This window comes from Lissotriton helveticus, chromosome 4_1 (genome assembly GCF_964261635.1).
Source record: "Lissotriton helveticus chromosome 4_1, aLisHel1.1, whole genome shotgun sequence".
In the NCBI taxonomy this organism is placed as follows: Eukaryota; Metazoa; Chordata; class Amphibia; order Caudata; family Salamandridae; genus Lissotriton; species Lissotriton helveticus.
In genome coordinates, this window is record NC_136063.1 from 9984108 (window position 1) to 9997121 (window position 13014).

Genomic DNA, 13014 nt, shown 5'->3' on the forward strand with positions numbered 1-13014 from the left:
CTCCAATGGTCCACAAGACCAGTCTCGGTGAGAATATCACAGAAGATGGCTCTATCCGAGGCATTGATGGTATCGATGCAACCGGTTCAGCCAAGAACTGGGTCCGGAGCCAAATTCCAATCACCTCCAATGAGAAATTGAGAAGCATGTATTTCTGTAAGAAGACGATTGAGTCGAAGGAAGAATTGTTTTTTGGGACCTACCGGAGCGTATACAGAACCGAGACAAATGAATGAATTCCCAAGTTTCAGTTTAACGAATACGTACCGACCTTCCGGATCAGACCATGTCTGAGAAATTGTGAAAGGAAGTGACTTCCGAAAGAGGATAGCCACCCCACATTTACGAACTGGATGAGGGTTGTTGGGATCAAGTTTAGAGACACTACTATGGATGACCTTACCAACCCAGTCTCTACTGAGTTTACTGGATTCAATATCATCCAAATGAGTCTCTTGCAATAAAGAAACGTCCACATGCTTAGATTGTAAATAAGAAAGAACTTTCTTGCGTTTTATCTAATGGGTGAGGCCATGAACATTCCAGAAAATCACAGATAACAGATGAGTATAAGACATGATGACAGGATTCACAAAATCAGGAAGTAGGAAAAGAAGAAACAAATAAATATAGAAAAGAGAAGAGTGATGTTGCCCTGGGGAACAAAAGACAAAATGTGAGTAGAAGGTGGAGAGACCGTTTGGGGAAAAGAAAAACAAAAAGAAAAAAAAAGGAAAGGGAAAGGAAAGGAAAGGAAAAGGAGGAAGGAAAAATAGATTAGAATGGCAGAGTGAAAAACTGGAATTGACAAAGTAAGTAGAAAAAAAGAAAAGAAGTAGTGGAGGTATAGAAAAAAGAAAAGGAGAAGGAAAAGAGAAGAGAAAGCAACCTAGAATGTGAACTACGGGTCTGGGTACACTTAGAGCAACGCCAAGTGAGGCCGGACCCCCTTCGAGGAAAGGAGAATGGGGATCCAAAGGACAGATGATAACATGGAATAGTAGCAACTGAATATAAGAAATTTACCATATCAGAGTTGCAAACCTCTCCCCCTCCCTCCATAACACAATGTAAAATATATATGAAACGACAACATGAGTATATACTGTATAGGTGCAGAACAGCCAATGAAGTAAATATATCAAGCTGAACATTAGTAATAGCACTATAAGGGAAGGGAGAAACAGGGAAGAAGCTCCATAAGGGAAGCACTATCTATGAGCGAGACAGGCAAATGCACAGATACTCTTAGGAGGCTGAAAGTACCCAATACAGAATATAAAGAACAATAAGATGGAAATCGCAATATGAAGCAAAAACGGAGTGATCATAGTACAAAAACGTGACACTAGAACAAAATTAGAAAAGAATGATAAGATAAGAAGAAAAGGCAATAGAACGAGTGAAAAAATAAAAGAAAACAGAGTATATAATAAAGAGAAAGAAGAGACATAGAGAGAGTGAGATATAAAGAAGAAAGAAAGCATGGAGAGAAACAAAACCAACACTACCATGGAGGGAAGGGAGAATACGAAGTCATTTAATAGAGGAGAGATGGGAGAAAACAACAAGATTAAATCTAAATAGATGAAATAATAAGACAAAATAGGCATTAGACATATAGGAGATAATTAAGAAGTCAAACATATAGTAAAAAGCATAAGAACAAGAACAACATCAGAGTAAGAGGAATGTGGAGGAGAATAGAACCCTTCATGCAAGAGACCATAACCATGCAATATATAGGAAGCAGAAGCTGAGGATAGACAGATAACGTCAGAATCGATGAACCGGTGAAAATAAAAAATAACAATAAGGTAAAAAGCACTATGCTAAACATGCAGCAGAAGCGAACATATTATACAGTGCATTGAATTGGCAGATCAAGCAACAAACATCGTACCAACAACAAGTAGTGCTACAAATTCATTGAATAAGAAAAAGAGAAAACATTAGAGCGGAACAAAGGGGGAGATTCAGTCGGCATCAGAAGGCTTCTTGAGAGGCGATCTAGACTTGTCCCTTTGCTGTGTGTTGGTGAGAGAGGAGACGGAATTCAGAGCTGAGTCCCTGTCTTCTTGGGACCGAGGCAATCGGGTGAGATCTCTACCACAGTGCCTGGAATCAGTGGAGACGTTCAAATGGGACGTTGGCATATTTGTAGATGTAGACTGGGATTGAGGGGGTTGATCATAGGAAGAAGACTGAGTTTCCATATTAGCTGATTTGATATCATCCAGAAACTTCTGAAGAAGGACAGGTTCATAAAAGTCTTTAGAGTCTCCATTCCTGGTGATAAGAAAACGTGCAGGCTCAAATAATCCATACTTGATGTCCATTTGACGTCGCTGGGGCCGCATGGAAAGAAACGCCTTCCTCCGTTCATTTGTTTCTTTAGAGAAATCTGCAGCCATGTGGATAGTATGACCCTGAAATATAAAGGAACCACGTGAGCGAGCCATTGATAAAATCTGTCTAGTCTGTTCATGGCGAAGAAAACAGGCAATAATTGGTCTGGGTCTTGCAGAGGCATCAGAACGTGGTGGACCCAATCTATGAGCACGTTGGATCACCAGAGGAGGAGTGAAAGAGATGCCAGTCAAGAGGGGAAGGACGTTACAAAGAAAGGTCTTCACATCTTGCTTTTCAATATTTTCAGGAAAACCAAAAAAACGGATATTGTCTCTGCGACTGCGATCTTCCAAGTCGATGATCTTACTGTGTAGAAAGAGGAGGTCTTGATCTGAACCCTGAACAGAATCCAGTCGGCTTTCCATGTCCAGTATTTTAGAGTCAATGATGTCAATCCTTGTGTGAAAAGTAATAAGTTGTGCCCTAATTGGCTTAGTCTCTGCAGCCAATGACGTCATGGTAACCTCCAGACCCTCCAGTCGACGGTTAACTCCAGAAAGTTCTTGTAAAATGCGTTGCATAGTGTCAGACAATGACTTGTCGCCCTGAAAGCGATGCAGCTTGCGAGGAAGAAGGCGACGGAGAGCCATTGCTTTTAGTCGCCGAAGTAGAGGGTTGTCTTACCACTTCAGTGAAAAGTGGCTGCTTAGGACCACGACCACCATTTCTATTATGAGACATTTCAGTACACCGTTGAAGAGACGGTCTACAATAGCGAATATTGGGAGATGAGGCAATGAAGAAACCAATAACGTGGAAAGAGCCAAGAGGCAGTGAAACAAGTCCAGCAAGCAAATGACCATTACACTCAGCATGTAATTAAAGCTTGAAAGTAGAAAGCATTATAACATCAAGAGTTGTTTCACTAAGCCAGTGCAACACAGAAGTAGCAATTCCCGCGCGCCAAAATTACCTCAGAAATAGAACATGAGGGTACATTAAATGTGAAAACAGCAGACCAGTAATGCCATGGTGATAAATTAGTCTGTACACAGGAAGAGCAACTATTAAACTGAAGGTGGTAGAAGGAAAAGCATGTAAAACAATAAAATGTATTGACAGAATCCAATAAAGGGGTTAACAAATTGTCACCGTCTGTCAGGTAGAGGCAGCATAATGAAGTATAGAAAGCTCACTGAAGAAAATCCTAAAGCAAAGGTAAGCTGAGGCAAAGTAGAAATTCCTGTATGAAATACTTCAAGAGTTTCCACATAACGTCGAAGAAATCCTCTTAGTAATGAACTAGAAGAGGGCGCTGTAGTTTAAGGATGCACACAATGTTATTCACAGCATGTGAATGGTTAAAGGAGCGCAGCCGCAGGCAGCAGAAAAGCCCGGCCCTGAAGTGGCAGGAGGCGTGGCTTACCCTAACAGGAAATGCGGTGTTATCAGCGCGCAAATGCCGATGCACGCAGCGGAGGAGGCAGTCACATCGTCATCTCGCCAGAGAGCAGAGGAATGCAGCGCTGCCCCACAGAAAAGACCGCCGCTGTATTCCGCACAGTCTCCGCCAGCATATAACCACCAAAAGTAGCATCCCAAGTGCCCGGTAAGAGAAGAAAGCTCGTTAGGGCTCCGTCCTCCGGCAGAGCCCTTCCCTCAGACGGCCATCTCCCTGCGTGGCCAGACCACGCCCCCGTCCAATGCTTTCTTAACAGAACCTTGAACAGGTACTTTTTCAGCTGACCAGAATGAGTGAACGAGGCTGCGGTGGTTTAATGCAAGTGTTTAAGGTTCTTTTTCTTTGACATGTTAACGGTTATGTTAAGACTTCAGACTGCATTTCCAGTCATGGGAGAGGTGTGGAGCACGGCCAGAGCAGCAGACTCCCTAGCATGGGGCTCACGCTTCGATCGCCGGCGGCAGCTCAGCATCATGTCACTCTGGGCATTAGCTCACTTAATCTCCCTGACAGCCCCAGGCCCTTGAGACCTTTAGTGGAGATGCGTTGCCCTTTAAAAATCTGGAATCATTAATATTATTAATTATTAGTTTAGTAAAAATAATGAGTGACTTTATTTTCCAGGTGGATTACTAACAGACAGCCCTAGCATTGAACAGGAGTACAGTCTGCATCCAAGGTAAATGTTGCCAAATGGAAATTGGTGAGTGTGCCCTTCCTGCAGTGTCTTCTCATCTTGCCTCACTCTTTGTTCTGTTTGTCTTTCCTTCAGGTCCAATACTGAGGCCGCCATGGACACGTCAGGAGCTGAGCCGGGAGTTGTCAACACACCAAAGGATGAAGAGACACAAATGCCCAAGAGTCCAAAAGATGAATCAGAGCCGGATAGTAAGTAGCTCTGAGGGAACCGTCCTCTCCAGAATATTTGGTGAGCCGGGACTCAGTCCACTTACAGTTTGAAATCCCATCAGGCGTCAGGCAAAACATGGGTGCTAACCATCTCTAAAGGGGCTCTTTCCTACATGTACTGTCCTGGAATAATCAGATTCTCTATCACCATGGTGATACATGCACCTGTTTCTCGCAGGGATATTAACCTAGTCCCATTATTCAAGGGCTGGTGTTTGTATTTTTCCATATTACTAGGCCAAATAGCTAAGGTTGCAAGGTCCACCCAACCCTCATGTACTAGTGCAGCTTCTGTGTGCACTCTGAATTGGTCGGGCACACTAGGTATCCCCCCGGAGACCTGCTGTTCCACTGCTAACTGACCCAATACTTGGGAGATTCTTTTGGGGCAGGCAGAGTCCCCAGTTAAGTGTTCAGTATTCTAACAGTTGTGACACCATGCCTTTGCGGGATCCCAATTCTTACTTACTAACCCAGTTTTTGTTTGTGAAGAGTTTTGGAGCCCACCCTCCTTAGCAGGTTGTTGGGGGCTTTTAGAATACTCCTTACTTTTATCTTTAGGATGTTCACCCTCTTTCCTCTGTGGAGGCTTAGAAACCCCTTTATTTGTGTCACCCCTACCAGTGGCCGTTTTGGTCACACTAGTCTCTACCTGATGGTCTACATTAGTTTTCAATGCTTGGGGAGATATTGGACCCAGGTCTTCAAAGTATCGGTGCATCTTTTTCATTAATACAGTTACTCAACAGATATTCTGTCATAACAAAATTATATAACCCATCCTAGTCATGCATCTGTCTTCCATCGAAACAACAAACTAGGGTCTTTACTGAAATGTCTGCACAAGTAACCCAGGATAGATCCACAGTTTTGTGATTCCCCTTGAGCTTGAATCTTTATTCTTTAGTGGTGAGTCCAAATCCCTCAATCAGGGTACCCTTAATGTGGTCCTCTGACTCAGCTTCTGTTTCTGTCAGTGGCAAGAGTCAATCTCTGAACTTACCAGAGAACAGTTCCCAAAGGAGAGAGCCCCAATGCTTCTGGCTGACAATCTTCATACCACAGTCTCTCTCGAACGCTGTAAACCGGTTTGTGATTTTCTTACTTTATGTATATTTTGAGACAATCCGTGAGGAGATTTAAGGTTCAAAGACTACCTCTTTTCCCCTAGTCATGATGTTGCTGCCACCATTTATTGGCCCTAAACTCATATCCACCTTTCCCTTTTCTTTGGTCAGTATCCTGTCCTCCAGGGCTATTCTGCGGGACAATCTCTCTAGAAGGATCGCCCTTTCTAAGGTATCTCCTGTGTACCATGAGTGCCTGAGCCATCCTCACTAGAGGCAGGGCCCTTTGGTATGTTAGTTTGCTCTTGGGGTAGAGGTGCTATCAGCTCTTCTTCTAGTGGGGTCAAGTTTGTGTCTTCCTCGTCACTTGTTTCACCCTGGATGTCAGGGTTGTTATCCTCATCCGAAGAATGGGCCAGTTCATACCCTGCCAACAGCTTCTGAGGCTTTGGAAAGGTATGGTGTGTTATCCAGGTTTTATCTTGTACTCTGAAGAGGGTCTGAAAAGAAGGGACACCAAGGTAAGATGAGGAGCTCTTCTTTATTCGCCTTGATGCATAGGTCTCCCGGCAGCAACTGCCGACATCTGAAAGCATACATTCTATGCTCGGAAATAGAATCTAAAGAGATGTCCCGCGCGGGCTGACACGCGGGACATTAACAGGACATAAACATCTTAACACATCCCCTTTCCTACATTGCAAACAAAGAGGTTCAACATTCCCTTCAACATTCCCTCTCCACCCACCAATAACAAAAATAATTAAATAAATAAATAAATAAAAAAAACAAAAGCAGTTATGTACAAATAATGATGACAGTTCAGGATACAACAAAATCACAATACTTAGCAGGCACAGATTTAACTCTTGATGACTTTCGCTGAAAATTAGAACTGTAATCAGTGGAAGTTGTAGTTGTGATTGGATTCTTGATACTAGAGGAATCAATGGAATTTAAACCAAATTTGTCTCTCGCAAAATCAAACTTAGATTTGGGTACAATTGAAATACAAGATTTATTCCAAATCTTACCATTGTCAAGTATTACAACATGATCTATCACTTTCTTGACTTGTACAGGAGGGGAGAACTTGGCTTGTCCTTTGCGTCTAAGCACAGGTTTTTTGATTCTAACCCAATCACCTTGACACACTGGAGATGTTCTAATGCTCTTTTGTGCATATTTTGCTTGAGCAGCACTCCTAATATCAACTACTCTCCCAATTTTGGTAACGTCAATGTCCTTTCTCAACATCCAATCTTTATTGAGCTTGGAGCCAGCAACTCTTCCTCTAAACAACGTGAAAGGTGACATACCTGTACTAACATGAGGAGTGACCCTCATAGCCCACAACCGGTCTGAAATCACTTGTCTCCAATGAAAGCCATTTATAGAAGCCAGTTGTAATTGACCTTTAATAACACGATTCAGGCGTTCAACTAAACCATTGCTACATGGATGATATAAGGAAGTGAGAACATGTTTAATCCCATGCCTATTAAAATAATCTTCCATTTCACCAGAAACTAACTGGGTACCATTGTCAGATACTAACTCTTCAGGGAAACCTTCCCGCAGAAAAACATCAGTAAAAAAATTGATTATAGTAGAAGAATTGATACCTTCCACAAACTTAACTTCAGGCCATTTCGACACGTAGTCAATCAAAACTAATGCATATTTAGGGGTATTACCCAAATCATTAAACGGGCCAGCCATATCAAATGCTAACTTGTTCCAAGGTACTTCTTTTACAGAAATGGGATTAATATCAGAAGGGCAAGGTCTTGAGTTTTGTCGCTAAGAACGCATGCCCCACAATCACGAACAAAGTGCTCGATGGCCCGATCAACACCTGGCCACCAGAAATCTTCACGTACTCTGCGTTTCATGGCTCGAATACCTAAATGCCCTACATGAGCCAAGTCAAGAACAGATTTGCAAAGTGATGTTGGTACAACTAGAAGACTACCTCTGCGTAAAATTCCATCAACCAAGGACAATTCATCACAAATTCTTCTAAACGGAACTAATTCGGAAGATAACGATTTGTCGTTTGGCCACCCATGAGTTAAAAAATTCAATGACTTTACACAAATTCACATCCTCAGAAATAGCACACTTCCAATCAGTTTCTGATAAAGCAGCACCTGTGTCAGATACAGAACTGACAGCACACACCATCTCAAGTTGATCAGATTCTTGCTCGTAATCGTTGTGAGCAAGAGGTAACCTTGATAAACAGTCAGCTAGATTGTTCTTTACACCAGGTACATATTCCAAATGATAATTGAATTCAGCAAGTCTGTACTGCCATTTGGCAATGCGAGGTGTAGCCCTACCACCACCCTTGGTTGTGAAAAGATCTACTAATGGCTTGTGGTCAGTTTTGAGAATTACATGATTGCCCCACAAAAAGTTTCTAAAATATTGTACACCCCACCACAAAGTTAACGCTTCTTTTTCGATTGTGGAATAAGTACCCTCAGCTCCTCTCAGGGTTCTGGAAGCAAAAGCAATTACTTCTTCTCTATTGTCAGTTCTTTTTGGCATTAAGACAGCTCCCAGACCAACATTACTGGCATCTGTAACCACAATGCTCTGATCATTCAAGTCAAACAACTTGAGAGGGCTTTCTTGCACAATCACAGCTTTCAATAGGTTAAAATCATTTGCGCATTGCTCAGACCATTCATACCTGGCATTTTTCTTTTGGAGGTTGCGTAAGCAAACGGTCTTGTTGGAAAAATTCGGGACAAATTTTGCATATTACTCAACTATTCCTAAAAACTGAACGTAGTTGATCTTTGTTTTGCGGTTCAGGTGCATTACAGATAGCATCTAAAAGTTTCATTTTATTTTCTACTCCTTTGGCTGAAACATGGTGACCTAAATAATCTACACCATCTCTGAAAAACATACATTTGTCCTTCCTTAGGGTCAACCCATACAATTTTACAATATCTAAAACTTTCTTTACTCTATCATTATGTTCGTCTATGGTCTTTCCATGTATGAGAATATTGTCTTGAAAGAAGACGACTCCTGCGGTGTACCTGAAAAGATTACCCATAAGGCGTTGGAACACTGCAGAAGCCGACGCCAAACCAAACGGCATTCTGAGATAACGAAATGCACCTTCAGGAGTCACAAATGAAGTGAGATGTCTGGAATCTTTGCTTAATTCAATCTGATGGTAAGCCGAAAATATGTCCATAGTGGTAAAATATTTGGCACCTTCCAGGGTAGACAACATCTCATTAATGTTAGGAAGTGGTTGGCGATCTATCCAAATACATGAATTTAAATCGCGCAAATCAACACACATCCTGAGAGATTTGTCAGCCTTCCGTGCCAAAACAATAGGACTTAACCACTCTGACCCTTCAATTGGTTCAATGACACCCAAAGAACGCAGTCTTTCCAATTCACTTTTCAACTCACAACGCATACTTAAAGGTACTTTAAGAACTTTGTGTGCAATAGGTTTGGTTCCTTATTTTAAAACGATGCGATGTTGGAAACCCTTGAGCTTACCAAGTTTATCACTAAATACCTCAGGATAAGAACGAACCCACTCATTTTCACTCAATGTGGTCACAACATGTACAGACTCAGGTTGCGAAAGCGAAGCTTAATATTGCTTAGCTTCATTCCTAGATAAAACCGTGTTGGGATGATTGGGATGAAGAATGATATTTATCTCACCTTGTTCATGCCATCCCAACAAATTAGCACCATCTTTGACAACATAAATCACACATGATGTGCATTCGCCCTTAAATTCTAGTTTGTTTTTAAACTTCCCCAAGACTTCAACTCTTTTCCCACCATATGCAAACATTTTGATGGATGATGACGCCAAAGAGATTTCACCCAAACCCTCAAAATCCTTAACATTGATTAAGGTGAATGGGGAACCCAAATCCGCAAGGAATTTGACGGATTTGTCATTTAAATTTATGACGCAAGTAGGGGATTTCCTCCTTTGAGATTCGTTAAGAGATGCAATCTCTACAATACCTTCCGCTTCCATGGGGAAAGCCGATAACATCAATAATTCATAGCAATTGTCATCATCATCACAATCAGTATTCAAACATTCTATATTCTTCACACTTTGAGACGGTGCCCTTTGAGGAAAAGTAATTTTACACATGCGTGCAAGATGACCTTTCCTTCCACATTTAAAACAGGACTGATTAATAGCAAAGCAAAACTTGAAATTTCCCAGATGTGATCTGCTGCCACAGCGATGACATGACAAAGCTTGAGCATCGTTCCTAGGTTTGTTGCCAAATGCTCCAGGGAAGGTAGTGTTGGCAGCCTTGGAAGATATCGGAATATTTGCGTTGGAAACTCTATTAGTTTTTGAAGGAACCTTGGACGTAACTAAGTCAACGCAGTTTCTAAATCAGGATCATCTGAGGACAAAAGTTTTTCACGAACTTTCTTGTCACATGTGCGTTCAATTAATTGGTCCCAAATAATTTCATCCCTAAACTCCCTGTAGTTGCAATTTATAGCCAAAATTCTTAAGGGAGCAACAAAATCGTCAATAGATTCTCCAGGTATTTGTGCACGATGCAAAAATTTGTGACACTCTAAAACAATGTTGCGTTATGGATTGAACCTTTTGTCCGATGTTTTTATGAGTGAAGCATATTCATCAATAACCAATGAGTCACCCTCTTCACGAGAATCATTGGATATCCTCACTTCCTCTAGAGGTAGAGTCTCTAGAATGGATCTGCCTTCAGCTCCTAGATTGTAAACAAGCAACACTCTCTTCTTTTTGGAGGTAAAAGTATCCCCATCAATAGCATCAATGTAGGCTTCAAAAGTTGCTTTCCACTGTTTCCAAATCATAGGAGGTGGACCAGAAGACTGTAAAAAGGGAGGTGGAGTGGCTACTTTTTCCATTTGCGTGGGTGAGTTGCTGCCCCAGCAACAAAGTGAAAAATGCCAAGTTTTTATGTAAAAAAAAAAAAAAAATTCAAATGAAGTTTTCTTAAAAATGAGTAATAAATGAGTCTGCTGTTACACAAAGTTGATGAATTCAGGCTCCACAAAGGTTAAAATGAGAATTGTCACGAAAAACAAAATAATGCATTTAAAACTAGCATATCAGAGCGCTCATGGTGAATGCGGCGAAAAATAATGAAATAATGCGCCTCAAGTGAAGTTTATAATGACTCCATGGTAACACGCAAAGATGAGGGTTGAAACGCAAGCTGGAACACACACTGATGTGATGTCGACGTGATGCTGAAAAGTCGTGGACCTGGGGAAATGACGGAGCGGAGAGAGTTGGCGCGTGCAGGGTCACGCGGAGAAAGACGTGCGGGAACCACAAGAAGACAGCAAAGTCGTACAAAATAACGGAAAGTAATCCTCAAATGAGGCACTCACGAAAAGCAGACACGAACAGCAGGCACGAAGGCAGGAAGTTTTGAAAGTAGTCCAGGCACTCGGGAAATGCGATCATCAAACATCGCAGTTGCCTCGTCGACAACGAACTTCAAGACGTCCAGCAACACTTGAGAAGACCCGCAGCATCAGGCGGGTCCTCGTCGCCAATGAAAAGAAGGGACACCAAGGTTAGATGAGGAGCTCTTCTTTATTTGCCTTGGTGCATAGGTCTCCCGGCAGCAACTGCCGACATCTGAAAGCATACATTATATGCTCAAACATAGAATCTAAAGAGATGTCCCGCGCGGGCTTTACATGCGGGACATTAACAGGACATAAATATCTTAACAGGGTCCTTAGCTGAGTGTTTTTCAGCAGCTGAAGGAAAGGGGTAAGGTTGAGCTCCTTAGCCACGTCACCTGAGGTATCCATTATGACACTAAAGTTGACACTATATAGAACCAGATGCCTATAGCATAGTGCTAGTATCTTAGGGACAAAAAAATAAAGTTAGAGAAGTTGGGGCAGCCATTTACTACTACATAGATGACTGTCAGATATCATACTCAGAGTGTCCTAGGCCTCTTCATTCTCAGATCTCTGCATGTGTGTGGTTTTATAACCATTACAGAAGTAACAAGCAGGACCAGGTGTCACCATTAGATGTTACTCACTAACTGCATCTAACTTTACTAGGACTTGGGTCACTGTAAACTGCTTTAATCAGCAACTAATATAACTAATGCAAGATTAGTAGCTTTGCAAGAAGATGGCTCTGTGGGCATATCAGAGCAAAGGCGTTGAAAATCGAAGGAGAGATAGCAGTCATTATCATATTTCCTTTACCAAACCCACAGCGACATATCCAGAAAAGATCAAACTGTGCTTTGTTTCTATCAGAATTTTGTGACCATTAAACATAGCCCTATGAATATCTTATTTCCCTTAAGAATATTCACTGGTAAAGACAATGCAGTTGCTTCCTCTTAAAAAATTCCTAAATGGGGAATGTGCATGGCTGACCAGCTCTCCTTGAGGTCCAATGCTTTCTTAACAGAACCTTGAACAGGTACTTTTTCAGCTGACCAGAATGAGTGAACGAGGCTGCAGTGGTTTAATGCAAGTGTTTAAGGGTTCTTTACTTTGACATGTTAACGGTTATGTTAAGAGTTCAGACTGAATTTCCAGTCATGGGAGAGGTGTGGCGCACGGCCAGAGCTGCTGACTCCAGAGCATGGGGCTCATGCTTCGATCGCCGGCGGCAGCTCAGCATCATGTCACTCTGGGCATTAGCTCATTTAAACTCCCTGACAGCCCCAGCGCCTTGAGACCTCTAGTGGAGATGAGTTGCCCTTTACAAATCTGAAATCACTAATATTATTAGTTTAGTAAGTATAATGAGTGACTTTATTTTCTAGGTGGATTACCACCAGACAGCCCTAGCATGGACCCGGATTCCAGTCTGCATCCAAGGTGAATTTTGCTAAATGGAAATTGGTGAGTGTGCCCTTCCTCAAGTGTCTTCTCGTCTTGCCTCACTCTTCGTTCTGTTTGTCTTTCCTTCAGGTCCAATACTGAGGCCGCCATGGACACGTCAGGAGCTGAGCCAGGAGTTGTCAACACACCAAAGGCTGAAGAGACACAAATGCCAAAGAGTCCACAAGATGAATCAGAGGTTCATAGTAAGTAGCTCTGAGGGAACCGTCCTCTCCAGAATATTTGGTTAGCCGGGACCCAGTCCACTTACAGTTTGAAATCCCATCAGGCATCAGGCAAAACATGGGTGCTATCCATCTCTAAAGCGGCACT